The following is a 13,536-nucleotide window of genomic DNA, read 5'->3' on the forward strand; positions in this document are numbered from 1 at the left end:
ATACTTTTCACACATATACTAACACATACTTACTCTCTTATACAATCACTGATACAAGTACACATTGATATGCACAGAGTCACACACCTCCCAGCCAGCCACACACACACTCAGTCTTCCATACATCCAGTCATTCTTCAATATGTAAAACGTATTTAAACTTTACAAAAACACACAGACACTAGATGATGTCATCAGTGATGTCATTTGAGATGTCATCAGTGATGTCATCAGTGATGTCACTGACCATGTCATGAATGATGTAATATGTGACATCATCAGCAGTGGATTGCGGGTGCGCGATATATAGTTAGTGCAACTAACTATATATGGAATTTCAATGGTTTTGTGTGAGTAAAATAAGGTTTTCTAAATGCTAATTCCTAACTATATATGGTCTATAACCTATGGTTTTTTCAGTGAATATATATATATATATACATATACATATGTGTGTATGTGTGTGCATGTGTGTGTGTGTGTGTATAATTATATATTTATATTACCTACTGGCGGTCGCCAGTAGGTAGTTATAGTTAGGATTGATTTCCATAGGGAAATCGCAACATTCTATTGGGAATAACTTTGGCGCCGGTTGAGGAATCTGCCTGAATTTTTCAGCAACTTTGTCTGGCGGCGCTCCGGTCCTTCTCCGAAAGTTTGGGGGGGATTCGTCAAGCGGGGGCCGAGATAAAAGGGGGGTCCCAAAACATGTTTTCCCCATGTTAATTTCCCTAGGGCGGTCGGTCGCACTTTTAGCTCGAACGGCTGAATGGATTTTCACCAAACTTGGCAAAATTGTAGGGACTGGTAGCCCGATGTGCCTTTGCTATGTCTCAAGATATTTGCTCCAGAGGATTTTGAGTTATTTAGGTTAAAACATTTTTATATATCTATAGCCGCGCCCCGGTATGCGCACCGGGGAGCGCTCCGGCGGCACGCCACGCGACTTGCGCACGGAAAGCTGATTGGCTCTCGGGTGTCTGTAAACATTCGAAACAGTCCGCAGTGGCCACCATCTTGTGTCTCGGTAGGATCGAGACACAAGAGGTGGCAAAAAACAAAGGGGGAAATGACCAAAAGGGGGCAGGGTACACCCCCCCTGACCACCTAGGTTTGATGTGGGGGCCATAAAAGGGTCCCGCGGGACAAATAAAAATGTAATTTTTTTCCGATTTTCGCAGGGGGAGCGCCCGGTACGCGCACCGGGGAGCGTACCGGAGAGCGTACCATGGGGAAAACCTAGTGAAACAGTAAAATAATAATTTAAAGTGCTTAGAGGTAGGGTAGCTCTGAATGTTGTGTTGTGTGGCTGATTTAAGTACCAACATGTAGGTACCAATGCAGAGTCTTAAATTCAATGTACACCTTTTTTATGTAGATATCTAGCATGTTGTTATAGAAGTTATTGTGGTATATGGAATCCATACCATAGTCTGTCAGGAAAGCAGAAACAGATCCTTTAAGTACTCCCTGAGAAGACCTAGGGGATCATGGGTAGTCTTCTCTGCTCCCTTATGATGTTTTAAAATTGCACAGTATACTGTAAGTTTTACTTTATACTATAATATAAACATAATTATTTTGATAGTACTTCATGAATTAGATATAAAAATGAATAATGTCTCGAACTATTTTTAATTATTAAATACAAATTTATTGGTTAGAATTTTCATAGTTCAATAAAACTTCCAGCATTACATCATCTGGAATCTCCTCAAACATGCATGTTTCTATATCTTGTAAACATTCAATAAATTGTTGATCCAAAGACTGATCCATAAAATCTTCATCCAAAAAATCTTCATTTAGAATCTCCTCAGATGTAATCTCGAAGGAAACATTGATATTTTCTTGCTCCCCTTCCATTTTTTTGCTGTAAATTGTATAAAAAATAACTATATCAGTAGAGTTAGGGCACTGTTGGGTTTAAGTTCAGACAAGTAGTTCTGATTTTTTAACAGTGAAGTTAACTTTGGGTAGTGTATGGTAACAGGCAGGAAGTAGAAATATAAAAAAGTGCCTGTGAAGAAGCGTAAGTAAATTCATAATTATAGCAGAGAAGCCTAAGTCAATCAATAAATATAATAGAGGAGCCTATCTCTATCTATAACTATAGCAGAAGGACAGTAAATAATTATCAGAAAACGTTTTTACAAATTAACTTAAAGTGCCCCTTACAAATTATCAACTTACTTTACGGAGAGGTGAAGAAGAAAAAATGCGAAAATCCTTTCAAGATGTACCTCAGGTAGTTGTAGTCAAAATGGCCGTGTTTCCCTCTCATTTTTCATTTACATTCATGTACATAACCAATCAAATGACAGGAAAAAAAGTAGAAAATGAAAGTAACATTTTAATTGGCTGTAAATTCTAACACTTCAGATGTGTTTTTGTCATGTAATTTACCTCAGGATATTTAGACAGTGCTACAGCTCAAATGGCTCAATGGAATTCCACCAAATTTGGGAAAATGGTAGGGACTGGTATGTAGTATGGCCTATTCTATATTTGGTGAAAGTGTCTCCAGTGGTTTTTATGTAAATTAACTTTTATTATTTTTTTGGAGCGCTTCCCGGTGCGCGCCCCGGTACGCGTACCGGCATCGCTACGGGAGTCCTCCATTTTGTGTTTCGGTAGATTTGAGTCAGAAAATGGTGGACAAACAACGTTGGGAATGGGTATAAGGGGGCACGGTAGGCACTCCCTGACCCACTAGGTTTTCTGAGGGGGTCTTAGGAGGCCCATATAGGCGAAAAACAATTTTTTTATTTTTCGCGGGGGGAGCGCCCAGTACGCGCACCGGGAAGCGTACCGGGGTGCGTACTTTGGTGAAAAATAGTGAAAAAAGTTAGAAAAAGATAATCATTTGGAGTGATCAGAGGTAGGGTAGCCCTGAAAAGAGCTTTTGGGTTCTGTGGCTGATTTAGGTACCTACAAGTAGGTACCAATGCACAGTCTTAAATTCAGGAGGAATATTCTATTCCCCTCATATGAGAAGTGCACACCAGCTCCTCTGTAGATATCTTGCATGTTGTAACGCAAGTTGTTGTTGTATATTGAACCCATTCCATAATCTCTCATGTAAGCAGAAACAGATTTATTCACATGTTTCCGTGCTTTCTCAAATTGTGGACAAAATTGGTTGGACCAGTTCCATTTCTGTCTTTGGCATATATTGGAAAATACCAAGGCAGTTTGAGCGAAAAGTGTCATCAGTTGTTCAAAGGTGTCCTTTAAAAGCATTTCCAGACCTACCCCAGTCAAAGTACCTAAGTCATTTCCACCACAGTGCAGAATTATGAGATTAGGGTGTGGCAAATGCAAAAAGGTTTTCACCAATGGTATCAATTGGTGACATCTCAATCCTCTCTGGCCAATCCATTTAATGTTCACATTTGGTAAATCAAGGTTGTGAAAATTTCTGGTAGCTGCATACCTTTGAGCCCAGTGGATATAGCTATGTCCAATAATCCAGACAGAATACATGGTAGAGGAGGTTCTGGTGCAGTCAGATGAAGTATAGGAATAAAATGGCAGTTGGAACAGTAGGAGTTTGCAAAAAAACCTGTGGAGTTTCAGTGCTCTTGAATCACAAGCAATGATTGGTAGATTGAGATAGTTGAAAACTTTAAGTTAGGGTGCATGGTTGTGTTCTGTGTAAGAAGTAATTTGAATGGTTAAAAAAAGTCATTTAAAGAAAGATTGCACAGGATAAGCTGGTGTATTCGCAGGTCAAACATCCTTGCTGAGGTGATTTGCAACATTGTAGAATAAACTTTTAAACCTGAGAGCTCAGTGAGGAGGGAGTTGCTATGGTAACAGGTAGAAAGGGCTGAGGGGGGGAAGGGTGTTGGTTTGAAAATACAGAGGGAAGAGTTTTGATTGGTTCCCATGAGCAATATGTGGGTAGAATTAGAGGTTTTCTGTGCCATTAATGGTTGCAGTGCCTGGAGAATATACCTTTTGCTCTGCTAAAGAAATATTGGTGTGTGTATCTGACACTGTTCTGAATCTCCTAAAGCATTTGTAAAGGTGAGTTATGATTCATTTAGATAGAGAGTTCAGATTAAGAAGCACATAGGACCTGTGTTGTGTTCCTAAAATGGTATGCTTGTACTCCAGCAATGCATCCTTTCACATGGGGAAAGCTGCATGTGAAAGCGTTTGCCTCAGTCTTACGCTTGCTGTAAGGCAGGCGCAAAATTTTGACGTAACAGTGTCCTAAAAGTGATGCAGTGAAATCTCATAGATTTTACTGTGTCACTATTATGAGGCTTTTTGCGGGGGAATGCCCCCTCTGTGTACATTACATATATACAATACATACATTACACCTGACAGAAGTATAATGTGGCACAGAGATTTAACAGGTGACGCATCTACCTACATGCGTCACTTTTTAAATATGGCGCAAAAAGGTACATGTTTTATGCCGCCGATGCATCACAAAAAGTGACGCATTAGCAGTGCAAAACTGACGCAGGGCCTCATAAATGAGGTTCATCTTTTTTTGCACACTACTCCAGTTTAGTCCTGTCCATTGCACTCTTGGACACAAGCCTCACCTTTTGTGCTCCCCTGGACAGGCTTCATCTCATCTGTACTCCTGCTTAGGTGTCAGAATCCTATCACATGGGGAAGCCCTATGTGAAAGCGTTTGCCTCAGTCTCATGCCTGCTGTTAGGCAGGTGCAAGATTTTGATGTAACAGTGTCCTAAAAGTGACGCAGCGAAATCTCATAGATTTCACTGCGTCACTATTACGAGGCTTTTTTGCGGAGAAATGACCCCTCTGTGTACATTACACCTGACAGACGTATAATGTGGCGCAGAGGTTTAAAAAATGACGCATCTACCTACATGCGTCACTTTTTAAATATGGCGCAAAAAGGTACATGTTTTATGCCGCCGATGCGTCCCAAAAAGTGACGCATCAGCAGTGCAAAACTGACGCAGGGCCTCATAAATGAGGTTCTTTTTTTTTTGCACACTACTCCAGTTTAGTCCTGTCCACTGCACTCTTGGACACAAGCCTCACCTTTTGTGCTCCCCTGGACAGTCTTCATCTCATCTGCACTCCTGCTTAGGTGTCAGAATCCTATCACATGGGGAAAGCTCCATGTGAAAGCGTTTGCCTCAGTCTTATCCCTGCTGTGAGGCAGGTGCAAGATTTTGACGTAACAGTGTCCTAAAAGTGACGCAGTGAAATCTCATAGATTTCACTGCGTCATTATTACGAGGTTTTTTGCGGAGAAATGACCCCTCTGTGTACATTACACTTGAGAGAGGTATAATGTGGCGCAGAGGTTTAAAAAATGATGCATCTACCTATATGCGTCACTTTTTAAATATGGCACAACAAGGCACATGTTTTATGCCGCCAATGCGTCACAAAAAGTAATGCATTAGTAGCGCAAAACTGATGCAGGGCTTTATAAATGAGGCTCATCTTTTTCTTGCACACTCCTCCAGTTTAGTCCTGTCCACTGCACTCTTGGACACAAGCCTCACGTTTTGTGCTCCCCTGGACAGTCTTCATCTCATCTGCACTCCTGCTTAGGTGTCAGAATCCTATCACATGGGGCAAGCCCCATGTGAAAGCGTTTGCCTCAGTCTTATCCCTGCTGTGAGGCAGGTGCAAGATTTTGACGTAACAGTGTCCTAAAAGTGACGCAGTGAAATCTCATAGATTTCACTGCGTCATTATTAAGAGGCTTTTTGCGGAGAAATTACCCCTCTGTGTACATTACACTTGACATAGGTATAATGTGGCGCAGAGGTTTAAAAAATGACGCATCTACCTACATGCGTCACTTTTTAAATATGGCGCAACAAGGCACATGTTTTATGCCGCCAATGCATCACAAAAAGTAACGCATTAGTAGCGCAAAACTGACGCAGGGCTTTATAAATGAGGCTCATCTTTTTCTTGCACACTCCTCCAGTTTAGTCCTTTTCACTGCACTCTTGGGCACAAGCCTCACCTTTTGTGCTCCCCTGGACAGTCTTCATCTCATCTGCACTCCTGCTTAGGTGTCAGAATCCTATCACATGGGGAAAGCCCCATGTGAAAGCGTTTGCCTCAGTCTTATCCCTGCTGTGAGGCAGGTGCTAGATTTTGACGTAACAGTGTCCTAAAAGTGACGCAGTGAAATCTCATAGATTTCACTGCGTCATTATTACGAGGTTTTTTGCGGAGAAATGACCCCTCTGTGTACATTACACTTGACAGAGGTATAATGTGGCGCAGAGGTTTAAAAAATGATGCATCTACCTGCATGCGTCACTTTTTAAATATGGCGCAACAAGGCACATGTTTTATGCCGCCAATGCGTCACAAAAAGTAACGCATTAGTAGCGCAAAACTGATGCAGGGCTTTATAAATGAGGCTCATCTTTTTCTTGCACACTCCTCCAGTTTAGTCCTGTCCACTGCACTCTTGGACACAAGCCTCACGTTTTGTGCTCCCCTGGACAGTCTTCATCTCATCTGCACTCCTGCTTAGGTGTCAGAATCCTATCACATGGGGAAAGCCCCATGTGAAAGCGTTTGCCTCAGTCTTATCCCTGCTGTGAGGCAGGTGCAAGATTTTGACGTAACAGTGTCCTAAAAGTGACGCAGTGAAATCTCATAGATTTCACTGCGTCATTATTAAGAGGCTTTTTGCGGAGAAATGACCCCTCTGTGTACATTACACTTGACATAGGTATAATGTGGCGCAGAGGTTTAAAAAATGACGCATCTACCTACATGCGTCACTTTTTAAATATGGCGCAACAAGGCACATGTTTTATGCCGCCAATGCGTCACAAAAAGTAACGCATTAGTAGCGCAAAACTGACGCAGGGCTTTATAAATGAGGCTCATCTTTTTCTTGCACACTCCTCCAGTTTAGTCCTTTCCACTGCACTCTTGGGCACAAGCCTCACCTTTTGTGCTCCCCTGGACAGTCTTCATCTCATCTGCACTCCTGCTTAGGTGTCAGAATCCTATCACATGGGGAAAGCCCCATGTGAAAGCGTTTGCCTCAGTCTTATCCCTGCTGTGAGGCAGGTGCAAGATTTTGACGAAACAGTGTCCTAAAAGTGACGCAGTGAAATCTCATAGATTTCACTGCGTCATTATTACGAGGCTTTTTGCGGAGAAATGACCCCTCTGTGTACATTACACTTGACAGAGGTATAATGTGGCGCAGAGGTTTAAAAAATGACGCATCTACCTACATGCGTCACTTTTTAAATATGGCGCAACAAGGCACATGTTTTATGCCGCCAATGCGTCACAAAAAATGACGCATCAGTAGCGCAAAACTGACGCAGGGGTTTATAAATGAGGCTCATCTTTTTATTACACACTACTCCAGTTTAGTCCTGTCCACTGCACTCTTGGACACAAGCCTCACATTTTGTGCTCCCCTGGACAGGTTTCATCACATGAGTATTCCTGCTTAGGCCTCATAATTTTTTTTTAGAATAACATTTGAAAAACAATGAAAAGGTCATATGTATAAGCTTTTCATTACACTACTAAAATATTTTTGCTGCAAATTAATGAGTTTTACATTTTTGAGAAAGTTTAAATAGTAGGACCTGCACTGTGTTTCTAAAATGTTATTGAAAAATCGATTTTGGGACTAATCAATGAATTCTACATTTTTGAAAAATAATAAATAGTGTGTGCATGATTACATAAAAAAATTTGACCTTTTCACAATTATGTCACCTGTGTTACCTGAGATTAGGAAGTAGATTGTGCAGATGAGGTGAGACATGTCCAGAGGGACAGAGGAGGTGAGGTTTATGATCAAGACTGTAGTGGGAGAGAGGCCTTTCCTGGGAAGCATAGGTGGTGAAGCCTGTGTATAAGAGTGCAGTGGACTAGACTTCATGAAGTCTATCCCCTACTGGACTCTTAGAGACAGGTCTCATCTTCTTTGTACCTGTGGACAGAGCTGTATTCCACTATACTCTTCAATACAGGCCTCACCTTTTGTGCACCCTTGGAGAATCCTCACCTGATCGGTAACCCTGAATAGATCGTTTGCTTTTTGTCATTGCTTTGTTGTTTGGTAATAGTGGTCTATAATGTGCTATTTGTTTTCTTTAACACAGATTGAAATCAAGATTTCAAGAGTAAGCAAACATGCCCTCAAGGGAAAGGAGAAGAAAACAACATAACCGCCAAAAAACAAAAACAGCAACAAAATTACAGAACTCTTCCACAACAAATACTTCTAAAAACAGGAACCAAGCTCCTCGTAAGACAACTAAGTGTTTCATACGGAACATATGTACTGCAAGAAAAATTGTTGGACAGCATGTAGAAAAAGAGAATGAGAGAGTAAATTTGAAAAGGAAGGAGAGAACCTCAAAGAATCCTACAACTGGAGCAGGAGAGAATAATATGTATGGGAATAGAAGGCAGAATCAGTTTAGAGACATTCGTAAACGAATGTTTCGCAATAGGGTGGTTTTAAATTTGTTAAAAAACATTAGGAAAGGTAAACAGAGAGCTGCTTTTTATAAGAAAAAGAAAAGTGTAGAGAAGATTGTTGATCAGGCTTTTGAAGTTAAGAAAAAATTATTTATTTTAATAATCAATAGAATTAGGACACTTAACAAGACAATTGATGTTTTCAAATCAAACAGTAGATGGAAAAGAGTAATTAATCGGACTAATTTTTGTAAAGTTTTTTCAGGAGAATGGATGCACAGTTCAAGTTGTGAGCCATTTTTTAATGAGGAGAGTTACTTCCAGGAGAATGATTTAGTGCATGCAGTTGACACCAGTGGTCGAGCGTATGAAGTGAAAGACGGTTGTCCGATTGAAAAAGAGAAACTTGTGCCTAGAGAACCAGAAGAGGAGTTAACTGATGAAGTTTTAGGGAGACGTACTAAGGGTCCAGTGTACACTTGGAAGTGTAGTCGTATTTGTAGTGTGCGACAGGAATCAATTGATTTGTTTTGTAATTTCTTACGTACATATAGTAAAGACATTCTAAAGCAGAAAGTGAAGTTGTTGCAAGACTTAGATCCTTGCAGAGTGAGAGAAAACACAGGTTTGCAAGGGCATTCACTGGCTTGTCTTTCTAGAAAAGTCTGTCAGAGTGTTTTTCATCATTTTAGGATGTTAGCAGTGCATCATACAAAAATGAGGAAATTAGTGAGAATGTTGTATTATGCAAAAAGTCCAGCACTTAAGCTTAAACAATTAAACAGTGCTCTTTTGCATGGAACTGAATTAGATGTGAAGAAGATTTGTGAAGAAATTGAGATTTGTTATTTTGGTGAAAAAGAGGATAGTGTAGAAATTGACACAGCAATCCAAGGTAATGTGGAAGACAATGTACAGATTTCAAGTACAGAAAAGTTTGAGCAGGAAATTACCAGGTTTAAGGTGAAATCAAGTGAAAGGCCGAATTGTACTTGTGTGTGTTGTCGACGAACTCATTATAAGCATCAAACTAGATTAGTTGATTTATACGTAAAAAGTGAAAAGATGAATAATTATGAGTGGAAGGATTTTGCAACTTATTTGTGGGTGGAGAATTGTTTTGATTTGAGTTCTGATCAGCGTATTTGTAAATATTGTTATGATAAATTAAATCAAAACAGAATGCCTGCTAGAGCTGTTCATAATAATCTGGAGTTGGTAGACATTCCCCGTGAATTGATGGATTTAAATACATATGAGTCTATTTTGATTCAATGTGTTCACCCTTTTCAGGCAATTGTTCGCATGGAGCCGAGGATAGGGAAATTGCCTCCTACAGATTTGCAGAGAGGATTAAAGGGAAGGGTTGTTTATTTGCCTCTTGATTTAAAAAAAATATTGATACAATTGGTATAGAAAAAGTAGAAGAGGAACCTTTAGTTATTCTAGTTTATGGGGTTCCGACAAAGAGTAAGAAAATCTGGCAAGATTTAGTGGATGTTAGGAAAGTCAAAAAGGCAACGTTGTATTTAGTCAAAAACAATGAGTATTACAAAGATGTATGTGTTGCAGCAGAGGAAACAGCTGCAGATGAAGACAGTGATTGTTCAGGCAGCCAAATTGAAAAAGTTGATGTGTCTAGAAGTGAAGAAATATATGAACATTATACTGTTCATCCTTTCATTCCAAAGAAGTAATGGGGAATGCAATTGAATTGTTTAAAATGAAAGCAGCAAAAGGAAGTCCCATTAGTGTATGGGAAGAAAGTTTGGAAGCTCGTTGTTTTCCACAGCTATTTCCAACAGGTCGAGGTGGACGATATGACGATCGTCCACTTCAAATTCCTGCATCTGAATATCGAACTGTAAGATTATATGCTGAAGATCCAAGGTTTCGTCAATGCATTCCCTATTTGTTTCATCTACTGTATGAAAGTGACTTGTCTGGGCTTTCTTATGCAGGAAACCATATACTGAAAAGTGGAGCACATCTGCAAAATGTTTCGGCGAGGGACTTTATGGAGAAAGTGAATCTGCAAGATAATATTTTGGAATCTCATCTAATCAATCTCATGGCATGTCAGTGTGGTACAAATGAGTATTGGTACCGTCGTCATGGGGAATTTAAATGTATGCTAAGAAACTTAGGAACTCCTACATGGTTCCTCACTCTTAGCTGTGCCGAGTATGCATGGGACGACTTACTTCAATTTCTACGAGAGTCAAATGCAAATATACAAAATATAGAATTCAAAACACCTGGAGAACTGTGTTATTTGGATCCAGTGAATGTATGCAGATATTTCAATCATAGATTTGAAGCTATGATGTCTTTTATTACCAACAAAAAAAATCCTCCCCTTGGAGAGATTTTGGATTTCTTTTGGAGAAAGGAGTATCAAGCAAGAGGTGCTCCTCACATACATATGTTGTTGTGGATTAAAGATGCACCCAAATTTGGAACAGATTCGGATGAAACAGTGATGCGTTTCATTGAAGAGTATTCAACATGTGCTGTTCCGAAAACTACAGAGGAAAACAGTTTAAGGCATCAAGTTTTACGCTTTCAATCCCATCGTTGTGGAAAGTACTGTCGTCGAAAAATCAGAAACAAGGACAAGTTCTATACAAAATGTCGTTTCGGCTTTCCACGACCAGTGATTTCTAAAGGAAGAGTAAATAATTTGATGTCTTCTCTGCGACATACTGTGACGAGGAAATCACCAAAAAATACATACAATTTAAAAAGAAACGAAGAGTCCAAGTACGTCAACGACTACAACCCAGTGATTTTGTCCATGTGGAATGTTAACATGGATATTCAGTTCATTGCTGACAACTCTATTGCTGTGGCTCGATATGTGACGTCTTACATCACAAAAAAAGAAAATACAGAACTGAAGGAAATGTGGGAGGACATTTCACATGAAAATAGTCTAAGCAAGAAATTATACAGTTACAGTCTGAAGATGTTGTCGCATCGAGAAATTGGAGCATATGAATGTTCTGATCGATTGTCGTCAGCAAGTCTCTATGCCAAATCTAGAACCATCATTTGGGTGAGTCTAGGTCTTGCTGCAACACGAAACCGAGTTTTGAAATCTGTACAAGAAATAGAGTATTTGGCGGAGAAAGAACCAGAAAGTACAGATATTTTGAAGACAAACATGTTGGATACATACTATCCAAATAGAAGTAGTCATCTTGAGAACAGTTGTTTGTATGAAGTTCTGCAAAACTATATTAATAAGAGAACCATCAGAGAAGATATTAACAATGGAATATATGCTATCATTGGGTGTGAAGGATGTCTAGTGAGACAGAAAAAAGGCCATTTGATTAATCATCAAAAATTTAGTTGCGAAAATCCAGAGAAAATGGAATGTTACTATTTAGCTCTTTTGCAACTCTTTAAGCCATGGCGTAAAGAAGAGGAACTACTTGGAGATTTTCTGTGTTACGAAGATTCTTTTAATGCAATCAAGGATACCATAGAATGCCCTGTTTTTCCAAATTATCTGCAAATGTTGAATGAAGAAATAGAGCAAGAAGCCACAATTGCTGCAGAGATTGCTAGAGACAGTTCTCAAGACAGTCAGAGTTCTGCTTCATTGAGTCAGGATCCACTTGGAGGACCAATTATACAAAATGAAGCTGCCACTGCCATGGATGAGGTGGAAAGAGCTATGGAACAAGCTCAAGATGATGTAGTTAACTTAGAAGATTTGGTGAAACAACTACACCTTGAGCAGAAACAGATATATGACGAAGTCACAGAACAGATTGAACATGGATTCAGTCATGAGAAAAAAGAGTGCTCATGTACATCATTTAAGCCTGTCCAACTGTACGTGAGTGGAGAGGCGGGAACTGGAAAAAGTTTTCTGATTAAAGCAATTGCAACTTATCTCCAGAAAAGGACTGAATCGCCGCTGTCTTGTGTTGTTACCGCTCCAACTGGGCTGGCTGCGCATAACATTAAAGGGATTACTTTACATCGTTTACTGATGCTGCCAGTGCAGCATGATAACAAATTGCAATATCACAAGCTATCTGGAGATGCGTGTTCCGAAGTTTCGAGAGTCCTGAAGAAAATGAAACTTCTTATCATTGATGAAGTAAGCATGGTGTCAAATATAATGCTTGCTTTAGTGCATTTGAGAATGCAAGAAATTCTTAGAACAGACTATGATGTCTTATTTGGAGGAAAACACATTATTGTTTTTGGAGATCTACTGCAGTTGACTCCGGTGAAAGGACAACCTGTGTTCAAAATGCTCACGCATGAAGATACCAGGAAGTGCCTAGGAAGCATTGGAAACGTTAATATATGGTTAAACTTCAAATATGCAGAACTGCTTCAAAATATGCGGCAGGCAAAGGATGAAGATTATAAAAATATTTTACAAGACGTAAGAATCGGAAAAGTAAGTCAGCAAGGGAAAAAAGCTTTACATGGACGATTAATTTCAAATTTCATAGATTTCACTGCGTCATTATTACGAGGCTTTTTGCGGAGAAATGACCCCTCTGTGTACATTACACTTGACAGAGGTATAATGTGGCGCAGAGGTTTAAAAAATGACGCATCTACCTACATGCGTCACTTTTTAAATATGGCGCAACAAGGCACATGTTTTATGCCGCCAATGCGTCACAAAAAGTAACGCATTAGTAGCGCAAAACTGACGCAGGGCTTTATAAATGAGGCTCATCTTTTTCTTGCACACTCCTCCAGTTTAGTCCTTTCCACTGCACTCTTGGGCACAAGCCTCACCTTTTGTGCTCCCCTGGACAGTCTTCATCTCATCTGCACTCCTGCTTAGGTGTCAGAATCCTATCACATGGGGAAAGCCCCATGTGAAAGCGTTTGCCTCAGTCTTATCCCTGCTGTGAGGCAGGTGCAAGATTTTGACGAAACAGTGTCCTAAAAGTGACGCAGTGAAATCTCATAGATTTCACTGCGTCATTATTACGAGGCTTTTTGCGGAGAAATGACCCCTCTGTGTACATTACACTTGACAGAGGTATAATGTGGCGCAGAGGTTTAAAAAATGACGCATCTACCTACATGCGTCACTTTTTAAATATGGCGCAACAA

Source organism: Lissotriton helveticus, chromosome 4_1 (genome assembly GCF_964261635.1).
Source record: "Lissotriton helveticus chromosome 4_1, aLisHel1.1, whole genome shotgun sequence".
Taxonomy (NCBI): Eukaryota; Metazoa; Chordata; class Amphibia; order Caudata; family Salamandridae; genus Lissotriton; species Lissotriton helveticus.